At 48.5% G+C, this 27467-nt stretch overlaps 1 long non-coding RNA gene across 2 annotated transcripts in view; it reads right to left on the reverse strand.

Annotated features, from left to right (window-relative positions):
• LOC122438303 overlaps positions 1 to 26706 on the reverse strand; it is a 76571-nt gene extending 49865 nt beyond the window's left edge. For both annotated transcript variants that reach the window (XR_006268524.1, XR_006268523.1), the window contains exons 1-2: positions 26377 to 26706; positions 8291 to 8749 (exon numbers count right to left, since the gene is read on the reverse strand). This is a non-coding gene — a long non-coding RNA (uncharacterized LOC122438303). The remainder of the gene's footprint in view (positions 1 to 8290; positions 8750 to 26376) is intronic.
• Positions 26707 to 27467: the final 761 nt, after the last annotated feature.

Genomic DNA, 27467 nt, shown 5'->3' on the forward strand with positions numbered 1-27467 from the left:
TGAGTGCCGATTAGGTCCCAGGCACTGTTCTAGGCTCCGGGGAGAGAGCAGTAAATAAAACAACGTTCCTAGTGTTTGCATTCTAGTGAGGGATGAGAGACTGAATATTCAAATGGACAATGGCCTAACCATATATAAAAACAGAACTTGGGCCCACACAACCTGCAGCAACCTGCCCAGGAAACAAACCCCCTTATCTACAATAAACAGCCTGGGAAGCCAGCCTGCCATAAGTCAGACTTGCAGGAAGCTGAATGGCTGTTTCTAGTAACAATCCAGGAAGCTAAACAATAACTTCTGTAACAATCAGCCCCAAATGGTCAGGACTTGATTAATAACAGTCAGCTTCCCTAATTTTTATCTCCACTTCTAACTTAGGACCAGCCAGAGAAAACTAAACATATGCCATGGGATGTACTCCCTCCAGTGAGCCCACCGACAGCTTCCCCAGGCTGACAGCCTCCAATCAGAGCACCCCGAGCCTCCTCTTTGTTCTACTACAAAGCTTTCCCATTCCTCTGCCCGCCTTAGAGTCTCTGCCAAAACAAGAGTGATGGTGGCTGACTTGCTTACTATAGTAAGTACAAATAAATATGCTATGCTTTTCTCATATAGTTAGCCTTTGTTTATTTCCATAGAAATGATAGATAAACAGGTTATACACATGTACATATATATCACATGTATGCATATCTCATATGTATTCACATATCATAGGTATATATATCCTTTATGTATAAATATATGATATTTTAATGGTGGTAAAAGCTATTGAGAACTATGAACAAGGTCAGGGTTATGAAGGGTGGGCATGGCTGCTTTAAATAGTGTGGTCAAGGAAGGCCCCATGGTTAGGTGAGAGGCAAGCAGTGGAAGCGGGCAAAGAGTCATGCAGGTAACTGGTAAGAGACCCCAGGCAGAGAGTGCAAAGGGAAAACCAGGTTGAAGATTAGCTGGAGGAACAGGGATGAACACTAGGACCGGAGGACTGGAGGAAACGCCTTTGCATAGGTGTCTGTGGGCAAGTGGGAGCGTATCTGGGGGTGGGGTTGGGGATGTGAGGTCTGTGGAGCGTGTGATGAGGCAGTGAGGGATGAGATGCTCATCATGTAGGGCTTTGTAAACCACGGTGAAGACTTTGGCTTTTGCTCTGAATGTGATGAGGAGACATGGCAGGGTTAGGAGTACAACATATTTTCTGTTTTAAATCATCTCTCAGAGTGCTGATTTGAGAATTCACTTGAGGGAGGCAGGGAGCAGGGGTGGAAGTAGAGAGGCCAATGAGGTGGCTTTTGGATTAATCCAGGTATGAGATGGCAGTGGCTTGGTTCAGGATGGTGGGCACATGGAAACCTTGAAGAACCTTTTGGAAGGAGTACTTCAGCTATGAAAGAAGCCCTGAGTTCTCCTGGGCCAATTCCCATCTTAAATAAAGGTGCCCCTTCAGGGTCTAGCCACTCCCTCAGCGTACGCTTCCAAATACAGTTATTTCACATAACACCAAACAATGCTTCCTGAATGCAACTGCCCCCTGACCAGGCTGTGAAATCCACTGTTACTGCTGTCTGGAGTGGTGATGGTGGTGATGGTGGTGGTGGTGTTGGGGTGTGTGTGTGTGTGTGTGTGAGTGAATGTGTGTGTGTGTGTGAGTGTGTGTGTGTGTGCGCGCGTGTGTGTGCGCACACACGAGCATACTGTGAGACAGAAGCCCTCAGTGTTTCTATGCATTGAACTGAATCCTGTCAAGATTCCAAACAGGCTTCCTAGACGCAGAGCAAACGGACTTGGATGGCGTTTTCTCAGTCTGAACTCAGTGCCCTGCTGTGGAAAAGGTCGCAGGTACCTTATTCATCTATGCCATGCATTAGATTAGCTCACAATCTAAAAAGTACAGTTCTGATTAAAAGCCTTTTATCAGGAGACCTGAGTTGTACAAAAAAAACTGTGGCCTGTGACTTCCAAGAGAGTCTAAATTCTTAACAAATCAGTTTAGAAGGAAATAAGGAGGTGAGTGTGTCCTGGAAAACTGGAGCCTCAAGATGGGATTTTTGGAGACAGTCACTACTTAAAATGGTATCTCCTACCATTCCTGTGAGTGTGAACCATAATTATCCGCCCTGATTTGGGGTTGGGAGAACATGATCCTGGCAAGTGTTAAGCATGCTGGTGAGCTTTGCAGTTTTCCTGTGTGGTGCCTGCTAAGTGAGGCAGGCCCAGTGCTTGGACGAGAGCATCCCGCTGTCCCTGTGGGGCCCCAGTGCACTCAGAAGCCTTGTGGTTCCTGCAGGGCCAGGAACAATCTGTGGCTGAGGGAGGGAGGCTGGTTAATCTGATTTATAGATGAGGCTCACAAGAGCTCCTCCATTCCCTGTACTGCCCATCTCATCTGTTCTTCCACAGTCAGAACACCCTCCAAATGATATGCTAAGCTGTCTTTTTTATTTGGTAACAATTTTATTGGTTTTGTGATTTAATTCACATACCAATAAATTCAGTGGTTTCCAAGTATATTCACAGAGTTGTGAAACCATCACCACTATCTAACTCCCCAAGCCCTAACACCCACTAACCTACTGTCTGTTTCTATGGCTATTTCATATGAATAGAAAACATATCATATATGTCCTTTTGTATTATCTGGCTTATTTCACTTCGCATGTTTTCAAGAATTATCTATGTTGTAGCAGATATCAGGGCTTTATTCCTTTTTATGGCTGAATAATGTTCTGTTGCATGAGTATACCACATTTTATTTATCTACTCATCAACTGATGGACATTTGGGTTACTTCCACCTTGTGGCTATTATGAATAATGTGCACTGGATGTTAGTGTACAAGTTCTTGTATGGACACACTCTGTAATTTCTCTTGGTTACATACCTAGGAGTGGAAATGCTAGGTCATATGATATTTCTATATTGACCTTTTTGAGAATCCAAGACACTCTTTTTCAAAGAGTGTCTTGCACTATTTTACATTCTCACCAGCAATCCACTAGGCTGTCACAAACTTTTAAAATAGACAAATGTTTTAAAATGTTTTGTTGCATCCTTTGACCCAGGATGCGATAGTGTCAGCCCTTCCCAGACACTGTCAAGGTCTGGCATGAGGAGGAAGCCCATGGTCTGGAGTGCTGGTTGACCTCACTGAGCTTCCTCTGCACCTGAGCAGTCTGCAGACAGGTCTGGACAAACCTCCGGATTGCAACCGTGTGTCTAACATGGGCTGGGTACACTAGTTAGATGAACTCCAAATCCTCATTGCACTCTGAGGATAGCCTGGTGAGCTGCATTTTAATGAGAAAGCTGAGGGACGGAGAGATAAGGGACCTTGCCCAGAGGTCACAGAGCCAGGACACCAACCTGGGTGTGCCTCCTCAGAGCCTATGCTGAAGGGCTCAGTTATGTCCTTTGATTTGTGTTCTGGCGTAGAAAGGTGTCAGATAACTGAACCCTCAGACGGATCCTCTGACCAAGTATCTCTTCCCTGACAGACCAAGGCTTCTCACAGCTGCAGAAATCAACCCTCTCACAGGCAGCATCACTACCAGCTTCTGGACCAGCAGACGTGCTCTGAGAGCGTCCTCTCCCATCTGGCTTGAGCTGGGATCTGAAATAGCCACTGGCTTCCTGCAGCCCTGGAAGCCCAGCACATGCAGCTTTGGGCTGTGTGAAAGACATGGTCTATTCTTTCCTCAGTTCTACACACATTCCCTACCAGTCAGCTGCTCAACAAAAGCAGTCTCATCTTGGTTACGAGTATTCAAGTGCTTTCCAAAGACATTAAATCAAGATCTGGTTCACTCAGAAACAGCCTCCTCCTCCCCAAGGTGCAGGGGCAGCAGTTATGTATGTTGGTCAGCAGGGGCTCTTTTTGCCACTTGGCTTCCTCTGAGTGGTTCAGAAACCACCTCCAATACATCGGGTCCTCTGTACAACTTCCCCCAAGCTTTTCAGAGTACGAGGTCACAGGCCCTGCAGAGAGCAGCCACAGGGCGCCCACAGTCAGGATTCCACCTTGTGGCCACCCACAAAAACCCACAACAGCAGTGCGGTTGCTAGAAACCAGGACAGCCCTACCAAACCTGAAGGAGGGAGTGGCCACCTCCACCCATGAGTGGCCTTTTCCTTGAAGACCACAGGGCACTGATCAGGGCATTTTGCCAAGCAAACTATGGCTGTTGATGAAGACATCTCCCAGCTGGGCTCAGAAGAACTTTATCACTTTAGTAGAGAGAGGATTAGAATCTCCGAATAAATACCTCTGGATTTTGTTCCCTTAGCACACCATCGAGCCACAGGTTCCAGAGAATGTTTGTTTGAGTGTATGCTGATGTGTCTAAGTGTCCATATGATAATAAAAATCACTTTGCCTTTATAGAATGCTTTGTGCAACATTTCATGGAGTCCTTTGTATTTATAACTTTTTAAAATATAACCATCTGGAGGTACTCTTCTCACTTACCTATGAAGAACTGAGGATCAGAAAGAGTGAGTTACCTCCCAGAGGTTTCAGAGCTAGAAAGTGGCAGAGGCAGGTGGGGTCTGAGAGCTGGTGGCTGTCTGAAAGAAGGTGGCTTCTAAGCATCTTCATGCTGGACTAAGGGCCTGGAATTCCGCTTAGTCTCCTGTTGCTCCCACCCCAACACTGCCTTAATCTTGGGGTTGTTTTAGAAGAAGGGGCAAGGCTGAGTGTAGAATCAGAAGGGGAAGGTGAGGACAGAATGTACAAGCTAGTTTATACTGGAGCTTGTTTGGATGTCTTGAAATTCACCAGGGCTTGGACCATTCTTCCAGGATGGGGCCCTTCCCATGGAGCAACTGAGGGCTCATTAGCGTCACTGAGAAACCAGGTGAGAAAGCTAACAAGGGAAGTGAAGAGGCAAAAAGGGAGGGGGACACCAGGCTGAAGCAAACGATGAAGAGCAGAGAGAGGGGGGAGAGGTGGCTGGCGGCCTGAAGACCCTTGCCTGGGAGCCCCCTGCCAGGGGAGCTGCTAGAGCAAGCACAGCCTTCATTCTCTCGCGCAGGGCCAACAAAGGGCAGCTGAATCACAGGATTTCTCAGGAAATAAAAATTCCTAGCACACCCCTGGGGCCTCGGGTAGAAAAACTGACAACGTGTTGATTGAAAACAGACCCAGCTGAAATGTGCCCGCAGCGTGAGGCCGCGTTCTCACAGGTTCACAGCGACACCTAGTGGTCGCTGAGGGCACCTGCCGCCTCCGTGGGAACGATGAGGCCTGTGGTCTAGCGAAGAGAGTATTCTGGGTCTAGAGCAGAAACGTCCTCTTCTCCCTAGCTGTCAAAGGCCATATTTTGCTTTGTGGAATATGTCAGTATTCTGAGAGGAATTGCACGCGTTCCCAGGAGCCAAAGACCGGACTTCCTACTATAGTCATTTATGTATATTCAATTGACTGCAACAGCTAGATTTTCTGATGTGGTCATTATTTATTCTGGTTTAATTCTTTTCATCTATTAAATCTAACTGATTGTATTTAATGGCATTACCTTTAGAAGACTCTTACATAAACGAATTCACCAATTCCAGACATTTCTTTGTTAGATCACGTGTTGGGAAAATATAATGATTATGCTTCTACATTAGGTCAAAGACCTTGGCTTCCATCATCACTCTGATCAATAAGTCTGCTTAAAAATGAAAACTAAGCATCTCTTTCTGAATAATGGCACTTGAACATTTTCATCCCCTTGCTTGCTTCCCTTCGCGCCATTTGAGCTTCGGCTAATTTACTTGTCTGAAGGCTCCCTGGGGGCAGAGTATGTCCAGTGTTAGTACAATGCCTGGGACATAGTTAATGCTCAAAAACTCTTAATTGAATGACTTCAGTTCCTGATCAAGCAATGGAGGGCACAGGAGGGGGGTCAGATAATCCAATTTCCTGGCAAGTGCTGCTATAGGATTCTAGACTCCAGGGGGAATTTATCAGGCCAAGAAGACCCTTGCCTGGCAACTCAGCTTCTTGTCAATGGCTGAGGATGGTCTGTGGTTAAATAGTAGCCCAGGGTGGCACTTGTAGAGCTCTGTGAAAAGGCCTATTAAATGTCTGTGGGCTGGCACTCCCGGGAGGGCTCCATGAGGCCATGTTTTACAGGGACCATCAAGAGACCCATGAGGCTTTCTTTTTGATGAAGAAACCATGAGCTCTGGCAATCCAATCTTGCTGGCAAGGAAACACTTATCTCCAAGCTAAATTTTACCTAAATTACATCGCTAAATTACCCATGTTAACTGGGTTCCATTGGTCACAAAAATCAGATACTCACAGATCTACTGGGAAGCCACTTGTGGAAACAAAGAGCATTAGCCCCATCGTGTGATCCCTCTAGAACCCAGAAGATGCAGAAGACCTGAATATTTGGAGTGTGGTGTAGTAGATGGGGGTCATATTGGTGCCAGCCCAGCATCATCTGAATAGCCTTCCTAGGTTATGGAAATAGGCCACGGTTGGGTCATTGCCTTACTGGGATGGAGATCAGAACTCAGTTTCCCAAATCACTTCTGCAGCTCAGACACAGACATGTGACCTGGGCTCTGCCAGTTGGATGCAGCAATTTGAAACTTAAATCGAAGAGTAAAAAGCAAGGGAGCAGCTGCCACACGGGCCTGCATCTTTGTGATGGGGGAGGAGAGTGGCAGGGAGCGTGGAGCCCCCAGAGATGGCAGGGCAGAGATAACTCTCAGTAACAGGAGCCAGGGGCAGTGGGATCAAACCTGTGACTGGACCAGGGTTTACGGCTGCAGAGCCTCAAGCCCCCTTCTCTAACTCTGCCAGAGAGTCTGTGAGCCACTAATAGCCTCTCATACATTGTTCTTCTATTTAAACAAAGTAGAGTGAGCTGTTGTTCAGTCGCTCAGTCGTGTCCAACTCTTTGCGACCCCATGGACTGTAGCCCACCAGGCTCCTCTGTCCATGGGATTTTCCAGGTAAGAATACTAGAATGAGTTAGTTGTTTGTTAATAAGAACCCTGATAGATAAATCTGCCATTAAATTGTAGTTCGTTTTCATGGATATTGGAATCAGAAAGTCATTCAGCATTCAAGAAGGTTCATGTCAGGAATTCAAGGATCATTCCCTCAGAGAGATTGTAGTCAATTACTTTGTTTGGGGCCGAGGTGGATATCTGGTGTGACCGCCTATTCAACATGTCTCCAGGGACAACCATTTTTCTATTGTTAATTTAAGCCCTGTCTTCTGGTAGTTCTGACATCTTGCCCTAGATCCAAAGTTGCGGCACAGGACTCAGGCCAGGCCAGTTAGATTGCTGCTTTTCCCTGGCCTCAGTGATTGGTTCAGGGATGGATACATGTCCCAAGGTGGACCGATGAGAGCCATCCCTGGAACCTGTGCTATATTGCTAGGGAATTACCCTTATTCTGCTGAGGCTGCTCGGCTGAGGGGAGGTAAGCATGAAACATGAAGCCAGTGCTTGCCACCATGTCAGGTGTGGGAGTTGATGCCAACCAAAAGAATAAAGCCTATTGGAGGAAAGCCAAGAGTAAGAGATAGATACTAATTTCCAATGGTTTAGTCACTAAGTAATGTCTGACTCTTGCGACCCCACGGACTAGCCTGCCCGGCTCCTCTGTCCTTGGGATTTTCCAGGCAAGAATACTGGAGTGGGTTGCCATTTCCTTCTCCAGGGGATCTTCCTGACCCAGTGACTGAACCTGGGTCTCTTGCACTGCAGGCAGATTCTTTACCGACTGAACTACCAGGGAAGCCCCTAATTTCCAATGATACTGCACATTTGGATCCAGCCAGGACCAAAGTCAGTTCCATCCTTTAGGTTTTTCAATTATATGAGCCATGAATTCCCTTGTAAGTTAATTTGAGTTCAGTCTCTGTCACTTAAAACCAAAAGGGTCCTGACTAATTCCATGGTGCACGTTCAAACACTAGAATTTTTGGCAAGGCTTCAAAGGGATTAAATTACATCCCCACTTATATCATTCACTTGATTACTCTTCAAGCCTGTGTTTTCATTTGAGGATAACTGCTATGGCCCCAACTGTGCTCTGCTCTGTACTCACAAAACCAAGTTTGCACACACCCTGGGAAACACGAGGTTCCTCGGACTGTGCTTGTCAGTACGCTCTACCTCTCACACCTCTCCCATACAAGGTGCCCATTTGGGATTCTCCCATTCTACATGTTGAAGCACCTCTCTCAACATTCTGTCTGAGGTGCACTGTTGTAACAACATATACCTTCAGTTACAACAAAAAGTACATCCTCCACCTTGAACACAATATGGTACCCACCTGTGAGGGGAGCTGCCAGCCCGTGTGCACATGCATTTGGGTTCAGAACCGTTGGTCCTGGGTTTCCAGCATCAGGGTGACTCAGCGATGACAATCTTCACACCCCTCTTCTAAGTGTATCTCCATGATTCTTGTCCCGCTACCAGCTGGCTTGTTTTCTCTTTATTTCCAAAATCAACTCCCAAAGAGAGAACGATGTAACTTGAATGATCTTTGATCCAGCTGGACCACATCTGACAATACCAGTCAGCCCATGCATGGAGGTCCTGGGCCAAGCATCCTCTTCTGTCCAATCACACATGGCCAAAGGATGGTGTGGTCAAAACACGGCAAAGTCTGGATGAGCAATGCCTTGGGGACGCGTCTCTCCTTGGAGGCTATGATCATGGCAGTGTTCTTAGCCAGGAATGGTGTGTTTGATCACTCCCATGATCAATGTGTCTGGTACCTTCTCCTGTCCTATAAATAACAGAATAAAATCATAATGATGAGGGATGTAGATGCTAATAATAACTGTGAAGAACTGGCTTCAGGTTCAGTACCTCTATTCTTGCTGCATCACACGTACTGGCTGTCTCTGAAAGTTGTCAGCTCTATTTTCCTATAAGCCAAAGGGTTAACTGGGTTTGAGAAACTCTGAGGAGAGAGCCTGGATTCAAACACCCCTTTCCCTTGGCACAGAGCTCCCAGCTGCTACCCTCATTGTGGGTCGAGTGCCTTTAGAGATGTGAACGTTCTCAACTCCTTTCCCTAGCCTGATGATGGCTTATTTCCCCCGTCCCTGGGAGAAGACTGTGAATACCCAAGTGCTGGCATCCCACTTGTTCCTAGCTTAGTCTGTGGTACTGCATCGGCCCACTCAGGCGAACTCCAGAACATCCAGCTCTGAGCCAAAGGGCTTTCAAAATAACAAAAGGTTCATACCTGGGAGGCCCATCTCTGACCAGTCACACATATGGAATATTGCAAGCTCTAGCATTAACTCACTGTGTGAGTTTTCAGCAAATTGAAAAATACTAGGCTACCTCCCTTCTTAGTAAAAAAAATCTGTAACTAGCAGGCTTGGCAACGGGAAGGAATCTGGTGAGAAGGGTGGGCTGCACCAGAGCCTCCCCTACTTCAACATGGAGTTTCCCCTGGCCTGACACTGACCCTGGTTAGGCTAAGGTATTAAACCAGGGGTGCACCCTCTCCCCCTGGACTGACTGCTCCAAGGTCTAGAACACCATCAGTAAACTCTAATTCCTTGCTATATCTGAAGTTGCCTTAGTAGCTCATTTCTCCAAAGTTGTGGGGTCTTTGTTCATTGTGTATTTAATTCACCAAGGAGGACTCTTTTCACCTTGGCTGCCAAACAGTATCTCAAGTCAAAAGTGGCCTCTGGTCTACACGGACAAACCAAGGTGACTTATTCCCACTCTGGAGGAGATGTGGCTTAGGCACATCTGATTAAAGGCATGTGGTTAAAGGCATGCACTCTGATATTGGATATACTTGGGGTCAAACATTTGTGACCTTGAGTAAGTCATTTAACATTTCTGTGCTCCATTTCCTACCCTGTAAGATGGGGATGATGATGCTGTAAGTCTGCCCCATGGAGAAGTGTGCAAGTTAAACAAGATCTTGTACATGTAAGCAGTAAACACCCTGCTGTTTTTGTTTTATTTTTTGTCCAGCTAAGTGGAATTTTCCAAGGAAACACCAGAACTTCCCCTAGAAACCTTCTGGGGCTGCCTGCACGTTGAGAAGCCCTTCTAGGTAAAGGTGACAGAAACATCATACATCATAGCAGCCACTACAGGGTTCTCAGAGCTCTGGTCCTCCTGCTTCCCTGGGAGCAATGTCATGGGTTCCAGAGAAGATGCCCAGGATGACAGCCAACTTGGAACCTGCAAGTCTGGACTGGGGCCCCTCACTGTGTGGGAAGTGTGTTGAATCCTGGTGGGCCCAACTCTTCAGTCGGGCGTTCCTTTTAGGTTCACTGCTGCTCGATGTCCCTGCGCACAGGACTCCAGAGCAGGGGACAGACACCCCGCCTGCCTCCTGGCCTGTGAAAGTCACGTGGCTCTGAGAAAGTGGCTCAACTGGACAGGCCCCCCAGGTCCTGGCTCCGAGAAACCTAATCCGGGCTCAGCCAGGCTTTTGTTAAATCGCTGATCTAAGAGTCTGGCAAATCCACTAAGAACAGTATCTGGGAGGATTTCTGGACCAAACAGGGCTCCCAGAATCATCGTCCCTAGAAAGGCTGATGTGTCTAGCGCTTTGCAGTTTGCAGGGCTTTGATGCACCTTGGGCCAGTCACAGAACAATCCTGTGGGGTGGGCAGAGTTTAGAGGAGAGAAAATTCCCCGTGGGGTTTTAAATATGTGAAAAGCTTTGAGGTCAGCTGCTTCAACCCCTCTGCCATGTAGATAAGGAGAGGAAAGTCCAGAAGGCTAGATGACTGAGTTAATAGGAGCAAGCAGGGCCAGGCTCGCTGTCTGGGACCTCTGTCTCTCTCCCACATCAAGCTGCACATAAGACTGGGAACCCTCGCCTGGCTGGGAAGACAGACACCCTGAAAGCCCATGCCCAGCTTGAGGCTGCTTTGTGTCTGAGCCCAGGTTCCATGTGGCTTCCCTGACTGCTCAGCAGGTAAAGAATCTGCCTGCAATTCAGGAGACGAAGGAGACGCGGGTTCTATCCCTGGGTTGGGAAGATTCCCTGGAGGAGGAAAACGGCAACCCACTCCAATATTGTTGCCTGAAAAAAAAAATCCCATGAACAGAGAGGAGCCTGGAAGGCTATAGTCCATGGGGTTTCAAAGAGTCAGACACAACTGAGCAACACAGACACACAGACACACAGACACACACACACACACACACACACACACACACCTGGTTCCATCACAACACAGCTTCAGCAACAGTCCTTTGTCGGGGAGAGGGGACAAAGCCAGCCCGGGTGATTGCTCCAGCTGTTAGCTGCCCTCAAGAACCTCCATGAGTCTTCTCAAGTCCTAGACTGGGCATGTCAGACCTTAGGCAAGAATTTTTCAACCCGAGGATGAGTCAACCCGGAGCATTCCCTGGCCTGTCCTGCTTTTCTGGGAATCTCCTAAAGTGCTGGAACTTGGTGTGGAACTTGAAAGATGGATCCCTGCTCTTAATCCATCAAGTCTGTTGAACACAGATGATTTTTTCAGGACTGGACTGGTCGGTACCACTAGAGGGCAGGGGCCGTCCTTTCCTCACTGAAGAGCCCCACGGTCCTTAGCATACAGAGGAAGGGAGGGGGTGGGGGGAAGAGGAAACTTTACGGAGGGGGCTGGGTGCCATTTACACTTTCAATTCCCCCAGATAGGTGGCTGGAGCACTCTCCTGGGTACCAGAGGCTGGCTGCGCCTGTGGTCTGTCTGGGTGGAGAAGGTGAGGTTGCCCATACAAGCATATTTCCTCAGAAACACATCTGCTCAACCACACGAAAAATAGCAACTCTGCTGACTTATTTAGCGTCCATTAAGTTCATATTCAAATGAACATGCGGGAAGGAAAGGGGCGGCGTTACAACAGTGCAGAGGCTGGGAGAAGCATTTAAAATGTATGAAGATCTGTGCACCAGATGTTTGTTTCACCTCAAGAAAATAAAATGATAGAACAACACAGAACGAAATGTCACAACCAAATCTCTGACTGTGAGAGCAGCAAGGGAAAGCCTGCTCTGTCTCCTGCTCTGCCTTCCCTGGGTCTAATCCAAGTTCACATTGCAGAGACTGGTGTGAGTCCAGTCACACAGTCTCAGCTCTGGGTGTGAGTGGTAGTTATAGCTGAGGCCATCCGTACACATGCAAGACTATCCAAAATCTTGAACAACACAGACTCTCTTTGCACACGCAGGGTCTCAGCCAGCTGGCTGGTGCTCAGTGGGCTGTGCCAGAGGCAGACATGAATGCTAATGAGTGTGCAGCTGCTCGCAGGTCACAGTGCAAAGGGCAGGAGCCCTGGAATGAGTCCCTGGAAGCTCTCTCTGCATTGCGGGGTTGGTCAGCTAGCTGGTACCAAGCCTCCTCTCCCAGCAGGAGGGGCTGCACCAAGCTCATGTTCATGCAGATGCAGGCTTCCTCTCTACCACTACCCTCCCTCCCTCCCTCCCCAGGAGGCATCACAGCACCCCAGGTACACCCTGCACATCTCCTCTGCCTGGTGCCCAGGAGCATGTGTGTTTCTTCATCGACTTGGTGAACCCTGTGGGCCCATTCACCCTGATACCAGGAATGATAACAGGATGGGGGAATGTGACAATGTCTGCCTGCGTCTTGGGGCTCTCCTTTGGCCTCTTGAGCTTTCCTTCTCCCCAATTTTCCTTAACCTATGTTATGGGATTGCCTCAAATCCAGTTTCTAAGGGCAGGAATTCAGACAGGACCCACGTGGCAGGACCCCAGGATGAGGGACCTAGTCACTCCTCAGAGCGGCCTCCACCACACTTAGAACCACAAGAGCCTAGTGACAAGGAGCGGCACTTTTAATGCCACCACAAGCCTGGAAGCACAGGGCCAAAGGGCCGGAGTCTCCAGGGAGCTGTGGGGAAGAATTTCTTTAAGTGGTGACTGCACAAGGGAAGGAGTTGCGGCTGCTTATGGTGAAGCCCCCGGGACAGTCCTCTTCGTCTGTCTCTCCCACAAGCCCAGCCTTGCTTGACCTCAACACCCAGCCGATCACTGCCTGATTTATGACTCTCAAAGTCTCCCAGAAATGGACAATTCTACAGGGTTGCTGGGATTTTTCTGAAGTCTTTGAGATAACTAGCATTTCTCACTGAGTAACAAGATGGCCCTGTCTTCAGGTGAGCTCATGGCCCTGGGGAAATAAGTTATTTCAAATCCTAAAAGATGATGCTGTTAAAGTGCTGTACTCAATATATCAGCAAATTTGGAAAACTCAGCAGTGGCCACAGGACTGGAAAAGGTCAGTTTCCATTCAAATCCCAAAGAAGGGCAAAGCCAAAGAATAATGAAACTACCGTACAATTGCACTCATTTGACATGCTAGCAAAGCAATGCTCAAAATTCTCCAAGCTAGGCTTCAACAGTATGTGAACCAAAAATTCCAGATGTTTAAGCTGGATTTAGAAAAGGCAGAGGAACCAGAGATCAAGTTGCCAACATCCGTTGAGTCATAGAAAAAGCAAGAGAATTCCAGAAAAACACCTACTTCTGCTTCATTGACTATGCTAAAGCCTTTGACTGAGTGGATTAAAACAAACTGTGGAACGTCCTTAAAGAGATGGGAATACCAGACCACCTTACCTGTCTCCTGAGAAACCTGTATGAAGGTCAAGAAGCAACAGTTAGAACTGGACATAGAACAACGGACTGGTTCAAACTGAGAAAGGGGTACATCAAGGCTATATATTGTCACCCTGCTTATTTAACTTATTTGCAGTGTACATCATGTGAAATGGCAGGGTGGATGAAGCACAAGCTGGAATCAAGATTGCCAGGAGAAATATCAATAACCTCAGATATGCAGATGACAACACCCTTATGGCAGAAAGTGAAGAGGACGGAAAGAGCCTCTTAATGAAGGTGAAAGAGGAGAGTGAAAAATCTGGCTTAAAACTCAACATACAAAAAACTAAGATCATGGCCTCCTGTCCCATCACTTCATGGCAAATACATGGGGAAACAATGGAAACAGTGACAGACTTTATTTTCTTGGGCTCCAAAATCACTGCAGATGGTGACTGCAGCAGGAAATTATAAGCTCCTTGGAAGAAAAGCTATGACAAACCTAGACAGCCTATTAAAAAGCAGAGACACTACTTGCCAACAAAGGTCCATATAGTCAAAGCTATGGTTTTTCCAGTAGTCATGTATGAATGTGAGAGTTGGACGATAAAAGAAGGCTGACTGCCGAAGAATTGATGCTTTTGAACTGTGGTGTTGCAGAAGACTCTTGAGAGTCCCGTGGACTGCAAGGAGATCCAACCAGTCCATCCTAAAGGAAATCAGTCCTGAATATTCATTGGAAGAACTGATACTGAAGCTGAAGCTCCAATACTTTGGCCACCTGATGCGAAGAGCTGACTCATTTGAAAAGACCCTCATGCTGGGAAAGATTGAAGGCAGGAGGAGAAGGGGACAACAGAGGATGAGATGGTTGGATGGTATCACCAACTCAATGCACATGAGTTTGAGCAAGCTCCAAGAGATGGTGAAGGACAGGCATGCTGCAGTCCATTGGGTCATAAAGAGTCAGACACAACTGAGCGATTGAACACAACTGAAAAAGTGAGGGAGGAGTGGTCTGCCCCAAAACCTTCTATGCCCTGATGAGCAGTCTCTGTAACCTCAGGTGGGAGGGGTAGCTGGCAGAACAGCCACTGAGGTCACTTTCACTGAGTTTCTTTCGGTTCCCCAATTGCACTGAGCTTCCTCACATCTCAGAGTGCTTGGACCTGCAACCCTGCTGTCTGGATTTGGTCACTCATTCAGGCAACACACATCTGCCAAGCTTCTCTTACACACCAGCCACTGTTTTCAAGATGCAGGGTGAACTAGCTGATGGTGTGGTGGGCTATGAAAATGACAGTGAGGTGTGGCCTATGCCTTCCTCATCTCAGTACCCTGTCGGCCAGCACATCACTGTGAGGACCTGTGACCCGTGGTTCTCAGGGTGCATCAGCAAAGGAACCCCCAGGGGCACGGGGTGGAGAGAGAAGTGCCAGACCCTGAGGATGATCCAGGAGGACTGGAAATTCAACCCCTCTTTTCCCCAATACTCATCAAGGCAAGCTCTTAACTTTTTAACCAAGATCCACTATAAAAAACATCTCTAGCATTACAATCCAGTACACATATACATATATAAGTATATGCACATGAATATACTCACAGCTGCAAAATGTTCCACTATCAAACTTTACTATGTATGATGAATTCTGATATTTTATTCTCTCTTATGCTATTCTATCCTACCCTATCCTATTCTATCCTGTTCTATTCTATCCAAAAACGCTGGTCCTAAGTTTTGCAGCACACTTATGCTGAAGCTGAAACTCCAATACTTTGGCCCCCTCATGCGAAGAGTTGACTCATTGGAAAAGACCCTGATGCTGGGAGGGATTGGGGGCAGGAGGAGAAGGGGATGACAGAGGATGAGATGGCTGGATGGCATCACCGACTCGATGGACATGAGTTTGAGTAAACTCTGGGAGTTGGTGATGGACAGGGAGGCCTGGCGTGCTGCGATTCATGGGGTCGCAAAGAGTCGGACACAGCTGAGCGACTGAACTGAACTGAAAGGATGACAAATATCCATTTAAAAAGCACCAAAGAAGGGAAAGGAAGGAAGGTAACACTTCATGTCAGGAAAAAGTTACAATCAAAGCTTACTTTAAATGCACATATTCAAGGAATATTCTCCTTAGATTCCTCTATAAATCAAATCAATCTACCCTTAATTTGCATTGATGAGGACCCAACCTTCTGCTTTGGAGTTTGCTTAGAACAAAGTATGGCCTACCAGCCAGATCTAGCCCTCTGCCTGTTTTTATAGACCCATGAGCTAAGAATCATTTTAAATGAAAAAAAAAATCAAAAGAAGAAAAATTTCCCGACACATGAAAATTACATGAAATTCAAATTTCAGTGTCTGTATTTGTTGGATCTCAGCCACACTCATCCGTTTGAATATCATCTGGGGTAACTTTTGTGCTACCGTGGCAGACTCAAGCGTGGCCTGCAAAGCCTAAAATATTTACTATGGGGCCTCGACCCCTCGCTTAACGTGTGGTATTTCTTATGCTATGGGATGACCCCCAAAGACATGGTTTTGCTGGTGAAGGGCCTTGAAAGGAGAAGCTGGATGAGATAACCTGGCTTTACTGAGGCTGCCTCTGAGCCTCTCCTTGGCTGGCAGGAGCATCATCCCAACCCCAGCACTGACCAGGGGCCCCTGCTGCCCTCCGGCACCGCACAGCCTGGTCCAGGGAAGGCTGGGGCCAGAACTCAAGAAGCTCAGCCTTTGAAAAATCGGCCAGCACTAGACTCAGACCTCTCCCCTTGCCCTTTCTCTTCCCAATTGTCTTGCTGTTACTAGCAACACTTTTCTCTGGTCTTTTTTTAAATTTTTCTTTGGGCTTGTTTGGTCTCTGGGTCATACCTTCCCAACAAAATATATGGCAAAGTCAATTTTTTGGGAAATATTAATAAACGTCTTTCCCCTCTCCCTGGACTTTAACACCTCCTCTCTTCAAACTCCCTGTCACCGCCAGGAGCCAAGCTGTTCTGTGCTCTGTCTCGAGGCAGCTGCCATGAGGGAGCATCTCTGGCTTCAACTTCAGAGTAGAAGCCACATATGTAATTTTCAAGTCTCTAGGGGCCACAAAAAAGTAGAAGCAGGTGAAATTCATTTTAATAAGGCACTTTATTTAACCCAATATATCCAAAATATTATCACTTTAACTTATAATTAAGGTTTTAAAGTTCCTCATGAGATATTTTATATTATTGTTTGTGCCAAGATTTTGTTGTGTATGTTATACTCGCTGTGCTGTTCTAAGTCGCTTCAGTCCCGTCCAACTTTTTGCAACCCTATGGACTGTAGCCCACTAGGCTCCTCTGTCCATGGGATTCTCCAGGCAAGAATACTGGAGTGGGTTGCCATTTCCGTCTCTAGGGAATCTTCTTGACCAAAGCTGTTTCAGGCTCAAGGCTTCCCCCACCGTGTTCTCAGGGCAGAACGGGGTGGAAACCGAGCGGGAGGCTCTGTGCAGAGAAATCAGCGGGGTGAGGGGGGATGCAGACCCTGAAGATGCAGAGTTCAGTCCTCAGGAGTTGTCAGCAGACACAGTGACCTTTACTGAGGGCACTGGCTGGCCTCCCCTCATCACGGTGGGAGTTTCTTCTGCAGCAGCCAACACATCCCCACAGGGCACGATACCATCCTAGCCTCCAGCTATGGCTCTGTCCTCATCTAATCTGCCCTCGGAGCTCACTGCCCTGCCACTTCCCCAGATCTGATGTAATCCCAGATGGAGAGAGAGACAGAGACAGAAAGACTGTACGTCTAGTGGGTGGAGCCAACCTGATTCCTCTCCGACCTGGGACAAGCTTTGTGTGTGAAAGTGACTGACGTACCCCTAGGGCGTGTGTGTGTTCTGTGCACTCATGGAGTTAGTGTGTCTGTGAGGGTGTGTGATGGCATTTGGAATGTGGTGGAAGTTAAGAATGAGTGGATGGAGAGCAAAGGATCCAGACAGATGTCGGGGATGAGCAGAAGCAACACCCACTTTCCATACAACTGTCGAGCCTGCTGGGCCTGGAGGGGTCAGGGCCCCAGGCCACCACCTTGACTTTGGGACAGGGTCTCTGCTTTTTCTGCTCCATTTCTAATGTTGTTTCTTCCCAGGATGGTCCCACAGCGGAAGGGGGAGAAGAGGTTGAATTTCCTCATCTCCTCACATCTCTGACCCGACCATGGACCCGTGGTAACTCTGCCTAATTTGAGAGGTGGAGAGGCTTTCTCCAGGCCCCCTTCTGCTAATGGACAGCCACAAAATTCCTTCCTCTCATCTGCCAGGCTTTGAAAGCTTGACCTGCCTTTCACAGAAGTCAGCTTGAGTTCAATTACAGTAGATTGCCTGATCTCATTTATTTTCTCCTGTATACTTGAAGTTAGGACAGCTATAATTTGAAATGGAAATTTATGCAAATACTATGTAAATTAGGTCATTCCCAGATTAACTGGGGGGAAAAATCTGGTTGTCTTAGCAGGCACCATCTGTTCCCTTCTCATTCTTTCCATATCTGCACCCCACCCCTCTTTCCCAATCCACTTTGAAACTTGTTTTCCTGTGGCTGAGAAAAGAGATCTTTCAAAGGAAGAACACAAACCACCCATCTATGTTCCAGGTGGGCTGTTCCAACATCCCTTCACCTGTGGGAAGAGGTTCAGGTGAGGGATCAGAATGAGGTTTAGGGTTAACTGCTGGCAAATGGTGCTTCCTCGAAGGAGAGAGCCACTGAGGCTGGCTGTGCAGGCCTGTTCCGAGCTGTCTTGGAGAGGCCTGCCACACCCCCCATGTCTTCCGTGTCCTCCCCTCTTTCCTCCTGGCCTATGCTTTCCTTATGAGTCTTCTTTCTTCCTTCTCATTGCCTTTGCCCGAGGCCCTCTTCCAGCACTCAGAAGCTCTCTTACTCCCCTACTGTAGCATTGTAGTAGAAAGGTTTAGGGACTGTGCAACCTTGGGCACTTCCGGGTCCTGCCTGGCAGCATAAAGACTCCAGGGCCCATGCCACCAGTCCCTTACCCAAGGCTGCAGCCCATTCCTGCTTTGGGGCAGTGACAGCTTCAGTCCTGCTCTGGGAAGGCAGACCCTAGTATCCCCATAGTCAGAGGAAGGTTCTACACCATAACTCTGAGCATTCCTTTCCTCATAAAGGCTGTTAATGGGGGGCAAGGGGGAGAGGAGGGCTCTGGGCTACTTCATTCAGTATCACTTTCTCCTTGAAGGGGGTAAAAGTGAGAGACTGCCCTGCTGTTCATTAACTCCTCCAATCTGCAATGAAGAAGTCTCAGAAAGCAAAGCCATAGCTGACTCTCAGTAAAAAAAGTAACTTCAGTTGTAAAGATTTTTGTGGCTGCATGTCACTGAGATTTTGAGGTTGTTATTGAAGCAGAACTTAATGAGGACTGACTAATATACCCTCTATAATTTTTATTAGCCTTTTCTCAAAGCCCCCTCAAATTCCAAAATATTCTTTAATATGCTCATGTGATATTTTCTCAATGTGAGGTCAAATGAGAATAAAATCAGCTTCAAAAAAACTCCCTTTTTTCATGATTTGTTATATGACAGTACTAACTATATTTGCATAAATAGCTTCAAAAGCACACCTCTAGGCAGTGAGGACTGTCAATGCAAAGGCCCTGAAGCCAGAAAAAAATTAGTCCAGTATCAGAATGGTAGGAAATGAGGTCAGAGAATTGGGGGTGGAGGGGGGACAGTGGGGGTCTTGAGCTTGGTCCCAAAAAAGGTGCAGTTTCAAAACAGAAGCACGAGGTGGCACCATGACACCCCTCACAGTCATGGTTGACCACACATGCTGATAGCAGAGGAGGAGGCAAACATCCTCCAGAAAGGTTCTGCCAGGGAATCGAAGTCCAGTAAGCATCACGGAATCATAAAAGAGTCTTAGAAATTAAAGAATTTTTGAGCTCTCCCAATCCAATCAGTTGCCACATGGGGTCCAGGGTACCTATGGAGGGACTCCAGGATTCTGAGAATTTCTTGAATTGCAAAAAGCACTTTTCAGGGAAAATTCCAAGGGGTCTATCACCCAAAAGGGTAAAGAACCTCTGACTCCAACCAGTCATCCTTCCAGGATCAGACTTGCTGAGAATTTGCTCGGGCTCAGACAGTCTGGGCCAGATCCACACTTAACCAGGTACCCTGGATCCAGTGACTCTGGTGGTAACGGACCCACCTGCCAATACAGGAGACAGAAGAACTGAGGGTTCAATCCCTTGGTCAGGAAGATCCCCTGGAGGAGGGCACGGCAACCCACTCTAGTATTCTTGCCTGGAGAATCCCGTGGCAGGCTACAGTCCATAGGGTCGCAAAGAGTAGGACACAACTGAAGCAACTTAGCTACACATGCGCTGGATCCAGACCTGGGTCTATAAGCCCTGTTCTCTCTTAGTGGTGGAATCAAGAGAATGCTCTGAAGCTCCAGGCTTGAGGATATGGGGTCTCCTTCAAGAAACTAGAGCTTTTGTGAGGGGTCTGCAGACTCTCCACTGCTTTTCCCCTGAGTAAACAATAAAGCTTGCACACCTATGCACTGCTGATTTTCAGAGGTGCCTACATGTTCATTGGATAAATAAAATATCACTTACTGTGGTTACTGAATTCATAGTCGCTTTGATCATTACAGAGTTTCTCACCTACTGGATGTTCTCTCTGTATATATCTAAGTCTAATATGTAATTAGTCTAATACTTATATTGGATTCCATATGAACCTATTATAATGGGAGGTTGTCTGTCAAATATTTTGAGCTAAATGGAAATCTTTATACACAAACTGTTGGAATCACAGTCCATGGACAGAGAGGGGAGACCGTGTGTGAAAGTGTGGTGACCAGGGGTGGCCAAGGGATGGATGCCTGGGCAGGAAGTTGTGGCAGGCAGCAGGCAGAGCGTGGAGGCAGAAATGAGACTCAAGCCGTGGGACCACTCAGGTGGAACCACAGAGACCAAGGCTCGCTCTTCTGACTGGGAAGATGCAAATTTTCAATTAAGCATTTTGCTTTAAAAAAAATCTCCTGATACCACTGTATTTGCTATTGGTGTTTTAAAACACCAATTTAAATACCACATTTACTGGTATCCCTTCTCAAAACCGGACTTCCCCCTTCTTGCCTGAGAGCTGAGCTTCAGAAAACCCAAGCATCAGCCAAGGGTGGTTAAACCTGCAGGTGGGCAGTTCCCTAGGGACCATTCCAACCAAACCTGGAGCAGAAAGGCGAGCTGAGGATTGGGGTTCCTTTCAAGGGCTTCTATCAGCTTCTCTCCACTTCACTGCCTATGCATGTCCTCTAGACGCAGGCCCAGGGACCAGAGTGACTCATTATTTATCAAGGGCCTCCTGGAGAACGTGGGAGACTAAGAACAGGAAAATCAAGTTGTGGTGTCTGCGGACCCTGCCTGGGTGCTGGCCGAGCTTGACCAGGTTCAAGTTGCCCAGGTGACTGTTGAGACACGCCCTGCCCTCCCATCCACCTTGGGAGGCGTGTGTGGACTTGGCCACTGCCAGAGGTTGCCTGTTGTTGCCATTCCTCACACTGACCACTCTGCTTGCCCAGATTCCACTGTAGCTCCATTGTCCATGGTGGCCTGGGCCGACCAGCTCGGCCTGGAGCCCTGCCCTGGGAGGATGCAGGCTACCACGGCATCACAAAGCACTGCTTTGTGGCCCTGACAGGAGGAATCTGTCATTAGCTGTGAGATGGTCCCTGGCAGATCCTGGCATGTGGTGAGCAGACAGCTCTGTGCTGCTTGCAGTATACTGAGAACCACCAGCCGGATGTGATGCCCTCACCTCCGCGTGGACTCCTGCAGCCTCGGGTTCACTGGCACCTTTTGTACTGACCCAGAGCAGAGGTCGGGCTGGCACAGAGCAGCAGCAGTTTGTGCTCAGTGCCTGTTGCCGTGCAGCTGACAGCACTGGCACTGTGAAGACGGTGCCCTGACCTGGTGGTCCTCCTGGCATCCGACCTGGAACCCGGGCCAGGTCCCTAAACAGCGCCAGCATCCTGTGGATGCCATCTCCGACCAGAAGAGAATGGAAGTGCGTCTCATGGGGTAGGAGTAGTCACACACACACAAAATCAAAAACCATAAAATTAAAGATGAATAATTTCAACTACTTTAAATTTGAGAACCTCAGCCCACCACAGGCGCTTTAAAGAAACTCAAAAAATAAGCCACAAACCAGGAAAACATATGCACACATAAGTGACAAAGGATTCAAATCAAGAATATATGAAGTCTGATACTCCAAGCCATGTGGAAAGGGTCTGAAAGGGACCAACAGTTAGTAGAAAAACAGGCAAAAATGATGGTCATTTTACAGAAGAGGAAAGACACAGAGCTAAGTAAACATGGAGATGCCAACCTTGCCAGTACCCAGAAAAATGCAAACCAAGACCGTAATGAGGTCCAGCTCCTGGGGTGAGGCATGAAGGGCTCCAGGACTGGAGAACTCGCCTCAGATGGTTCTCAGTGACCCTGGGCCTTTCTCAGGGGAAAGGGGCCCTGACCTGCCGGGCCCAGTAGAGTCTGAGTGGGACACCTGTCCTTTTCCTTCCTGTCCCTACCAGTAGGGGTGAAGACCCCCCAGTCTCAGGCAGATCCCCTCCCCGCCCCAGACTTCATTCTCAGCATCTTCCCTTGGCTCTTCTCTCAGGTCTCACCTTGGTCACCTGGGTAGCAAAAACATCTTTTCAGTCTGAAATTAAGACAGATAATAAGTCCCCATCATCTCACAAGACCATGGGGACTTCAGACTATTTATGATAAGGTAAATATGCTGAAATGAAAAGACGCTTGCTCCTTGGAAGAAAAGCTATGACGAACCTAGACAGCATATTAAAAAGCAGCGACATTTTACCGACAAAGGTCAGAAAGGACCGACCTTTACGGACAAAGGTCCGTCTAGTCAAAGCTATGGTTTTTCCAGTAGTCGTGTACTGATGTGAGAGTTGGATCATAAAGAAGGCTGACCACTGAAGAACTGATGCTTCTGAACTGTGGTGTTGAAGAAGACTCTTGAGAGTCCCTTGGACTGCAAGGAGATCCAACCAGTCCATCCTAAAGGAAATCAACCTAGAATATTCATTGGAAGGACTGATGCTGAAGCTGAAGCTCCAATACTTTGGCTACCTGATGGAAGAGCTGACTAACTGGAAAAGACCCTGATGCTGGTTTATTGAAGGTAGGAGGAGAAGGGGACGACAGAGGATGAGATGGTTGGATGGTGTCACCAACTCAGTGGACATGAGTTTGAGCAAGCTTTGGGAGATGGTGAAGGACAGGGAAGCCTGGGTTGCTGCAGTCCATGGGGTCACAAAGAGTCGGACACAACCGAGCGGCTGAACAGCAACAAGTATGCTGAAAATTAGTACCTTCTAGACCAAGTCCAGGTAAAAGAGGGGCTCCCTTGTAACCAAGTAAGACCGTATGTGGACTTCCTGTGGCAGAACCCTCCTCATGCCCCCTACTGCCTCCTATCTGAAGAAAAACATTGGCCTCCCAGGCCTTCCCCAAGTTTTAAGGACTAAATTTAGCCAGTGAAGTGAGAAAATGCAGATAGAAAACAGCCAAGCAAGACAACATAATAATAGTTCAGCCATTAAGCAAAGTCAAGGACCTTTAGTTCCTCCCCAAGGGCTATAGATAATCTTCTGAGCCAAGTCCTTTGCGCTATACTGAAATCTCCACCAGGTGGATGAAGTTAACTACTGTATGCTGTCCACAAGCAGGAAGAGCCCTCCAGACTGACTGGAACCAGGTTGATGGTATTGACTCCTGATTACCTCACCACCAAGCAGAAGAATGTCCACGAACTGATCACACACCCTGCAACCCTCTCCCTCACCCTATTTTTAAAAACCCTGATGGGAGTTCAGGCCCTTTAAGCTCCAGCTGCCTTGACTTCTTGCTTGGCCCTGCAGTTAATAGTGCACTTTCCTTCACCACACCCCATGTCAGTAGATTGACTGTACTGGGCCCACGTGGGCAGACCAACTTCTGACTTGGTAACTGACTGTAATCCTCAGCTGTAACCCCCTCTCCTTCCTCGTGGACAGCACTGCCTTGCCATTGGCTGAAGCAGAAGCCACGTGTGACCAACAGCACGTGCAGACTTGGGCTGGCGTCAGGAGGCCCCATACCCAACCACTGGTCCCTTGGTCTGCCCACTCCAGAACCTCTATTGAACATTTCCTTTGGGGCTTAACCTAGAAACCTTTCCTGGTCAGCCTTTAAGGACTAAATAGGCAGCTAAATGAATATCCTGAAAGAACAGAACCCACATTGAGAGTGAGAACCAGATGCAGCTTAGCCTACTACGGTGAGCTTTTGCATAATGATGTGTCCAACAAATAAACACTAAACAGTGGGGTTGGGTGCCACTTCCAAACTCAATGCTCTCAGCATGGTGAGACCTTTAGTCAGGTGTGACTGAGGGACGGCCATGGTCCTGGGTGGCTCTCCTCCTGCTCTGTTCTTGGACCTCTGAATCCCAGCCCCTCTCACTCCTTCAGGACCCATCCCGTGTGTGTTCCAAGCCAGCCCAACCCACTGTGGTTGCCATCGTTCAGCATGGTCATTATAAACACAGCAGGCCAGGTAGATCTTTGATCTGTCCTTTGTCTGTCCAGGACAAGGACCATCTTTGTCAACCATATGCCTAAGGAGATTTACTTCCTTCCTTCCCAGTCCCTCTCTCTCTTTTTTCTTTTATTCAAGAACCAAGCTTTTATCAGGCACCGGATAGTCTTCTAAGCACTGAGGATATATCAGTGAACAAAGTAATCACACAAATTCCTGCCCTCAAAGAAATGATATTCCAATTAGGGAGATACGACATAAAATTAAAAGTGAAACCCATGACCTGGGAAGCATGGTAAGCAGCCCTGAAGATTTCTACGTGCCAGGCACCACCGCCATGAAAAGAGTTAACTTCACTGGCCACTGAGTGTCAGTGAACATGGTTTGAACAACCACTTTAAATGGGCATCGCAACCAGTGATTTACACCTATTGCCTCATTTAAACTGCATAACAACCCACATGGTAGGTGTTATTACCATCCACAAATGGAGAATCTGGCATGTGGGAAGATTCAGGAGCTTCCTAAGATTACCCAACTGCTAACTAAGAAAGGGAGTTGGGATTTGAATCTAAGTGCTGGGGCTCTGCTGTCTTTGTTCTTACGCCTCCCGGTTCTGCCCTGACCCTGTTCAGTGCTCACACAGGAGCCTCTGGACAGCACCACAGTGAGGGGGACACCCCTGGACTACACCGCAGCTGGGAGTGGGTGCACGGCTTCTGAACGTAACGTGATAAAAGGAGTTCTCAAGTGATTCTGAAATGACCACTTTTCCTTCTGTGCAGAAGGCACTGGTCCTGGCAGCAGCTGCCTGCTTTTTAGCCTCTGGGGTGGGGAGGAAGGGGGGCTCAGGCCCCGCCCCCACCAGCCTGAGAGAGAAAACAGGTCAGAGGTGCCTCCTGAGGCTTTCCAGCCCAGGACCTCAGCGAAACAGGCCCTAAGCAAGCCCTGGGGCCTGGGGACAGCCTGAAGGTGCCTGGGGCAAGAGTAAAGGTGTTCTCAGACTCCAGAGATGCCACAAGGCCTGCAGCCCCTACCTACTGTTTTCTTAAAGTGAGGTCTGTAGAATAGAGTCAGGGATAACGTCCCATGTCCCTTCCCTGCCCACAGTGACAGGAAGCTGAACCCAGGAAAGAAACACACACACATGTGTGTGTGTGTGTGTGTATGCAAAATATCTTCCCAAACTCAATACATGAGGCTGGACAATGGCTCTCTTCTGTCTGGCCTGTTATAAGGAGAGCACCAAGTCTAGGGGGAATGAGTGCCCATCCTTTCAGTAATAAGCTGTGTGATCTTGGGCAAGATGCTCAGCATCTCTGGGACTCAATGCTTTTGTCTGTAAAATGGGGCAAAGGACTCCTTTCCTACCTGCCTTAAGATTTGTGGTGAGGATCTCAGGAAAGTGTACCCGAGTGCGCTCTGTACTGTCAAGTGACAGGCACAACCATCTTCTTACAGCCACTGAAACACAGAATTCCACCAGAAGGAATAGCTGTGAGGCTTGTACAGATTTAGGTCAAGCAGGGGTTAAAATTCCCACTCCCTGGAACCAGTCACTCACATTAAAAACCCTCAGCTCTGTTCCAGAACCATTACTGGTTAGATGCACCCCTCCCCTTCCTCCTCAGGGCCAACAACAGGTGCGAAGCTGGGGAGGCGGGAGGAGCGGGGTGAGCAGTGGAGAGAACAGATGCTTAAGGACCGGGTTGCGGGGAGGCCCTTCCAGAGGGCGGGGTCACACCACGCTGTGTTTAAACAGGGCCCTGGACACACCCTGTCACCTCCTTCGAGGCCACAGCCGCAGCATAAGGGCTCTCGGTAAGCTCAGTAGCTCAGCAGATGTGCCCCGCTCTCCTGGTGGTGACAGATGTGACCCTAAAACCAGGAAGGCTCCTGCCCCGACAGGCTCAGCCGGCTTCACACTCTCCCTCTGGAGGGAAGTGATCAAGGATTCCAGTTGCTCAGAAAAAGAGAACTCTCATTTATCGGGCCTCCTCCTGCTTGCCATATGTTACTTTGTTTAACGCACCCATCCGCTCTGTGAAGTATTAGCCACATTTTACATCCAAGAAAGCCAAGCCTTGGAGCGGCAGAGGCATCCAACTGGGCCCCACAGCTCCAAATGGGAGCCGAGATTCGTGGGCCCCAAAGCCTCCTCTGATAGGGCTTATTATTAATCAGACAGTAAACACTGCTTAAGTACCTGTTGGTCCAGGAACTGCTGAGGACGTGAACCAACCGTGCAAGAGGCAAAACGTGGCTTCCCCGGCGTGGGACAAAACTAGGGGGACTGCAGGGGTCCTGCAGGGGGTGCGTTTCTCTGCGCCCTCAACCGCGAGGGCCGCGAGGCCCAGGGTGCCCTGGACGCTCCGCCAGGAGGGAGGTGTGGGTTCTCCCTGCCAAACCTCTCTGAGGCGCGGGCCCTGGAGCCCGTGAGTCACCGACTCATGCTCGGGTGATGAAGCGAGCGAGCTGAGCCAGCTCTCGAGCTCCCAGCCCAGGGCTCTCGGTACTCCCACCACTGGCGAGGCAAGGCTTGAGGGGGTGTGGTGGGCGCCGCCGCGCCGCCAAGGGCCTCGAGCCTGCGCTCCGCCCCCTTCTCCGGAGTCTGCGCACATCTGCGCTGGACAAGCCCGCTGTCCGCCTGACCAGCTGTTTTCGCTTTCCAGAGGACCCGGGTTCTGGGAACCAGGCCAGCGTTCCCTTCCCTTTCCTTTTTTTGTAGAATAGAAGACTGCTCAGGGCTGCCAGAGTCAGCAGCTTGCTCCCGGGTGCCTTGCCCACCATTTGGTTGGCCTGGAGGCGAGGACTCCTGGGAGCCGCCTTTTTCTCTGGGGATGGCCATCTGGGCCCTTCTCATCCAGCAGCTGCTAGAATCCACTCTTCTGTAGCCGCTGCCCTCATGGGGCGCCTTTTCCCCAGTCCCAGCCTCCTGCCCTTTGTTCAGAAAGCAAGCAGCATTACTGAGCCAAACGTGCGTCCGATCACCTACACTGAGTTGGCTTTACTGACACCAGGTTGTGGTGATGGGAAAGTGTAGCGTTTTATTGTAAGGTATCAGACAGGGAGTCCTGCGCAACTAATGCTCAAAAATCCCAAAACCCTCAGACTGGTTTCAGGGAAGCAGTTTTAAAGGCAAGGTGGGGGCAGGGCAGTGTGTCAGAGGGTATGTGATTAGCCAACAGCACAACTCTCTGATTGTGAGGTAACAGGGTAGCGTCACAGGGGTTGGTATTACCAATCCTCAGGCTTCAGCTGGTCTGGGGACTACGTGATTATGGTTATCATGTAGTT

The sequence above is a fragment of the Cervus canadensis genome, chromosome 3, assembly GCF_019320065.1.
Source record: "Cervus canadensis isolate Bull #8, Minnesota chromosome 3, ASM1932006v1, whole genome shotgun sequence".
Lineage (NCBI taxonomy): Eukaryota > Metazoa > Chordata > Mammalia > Artiodactyla > Cervidae > Cervus > Cervus canadensis.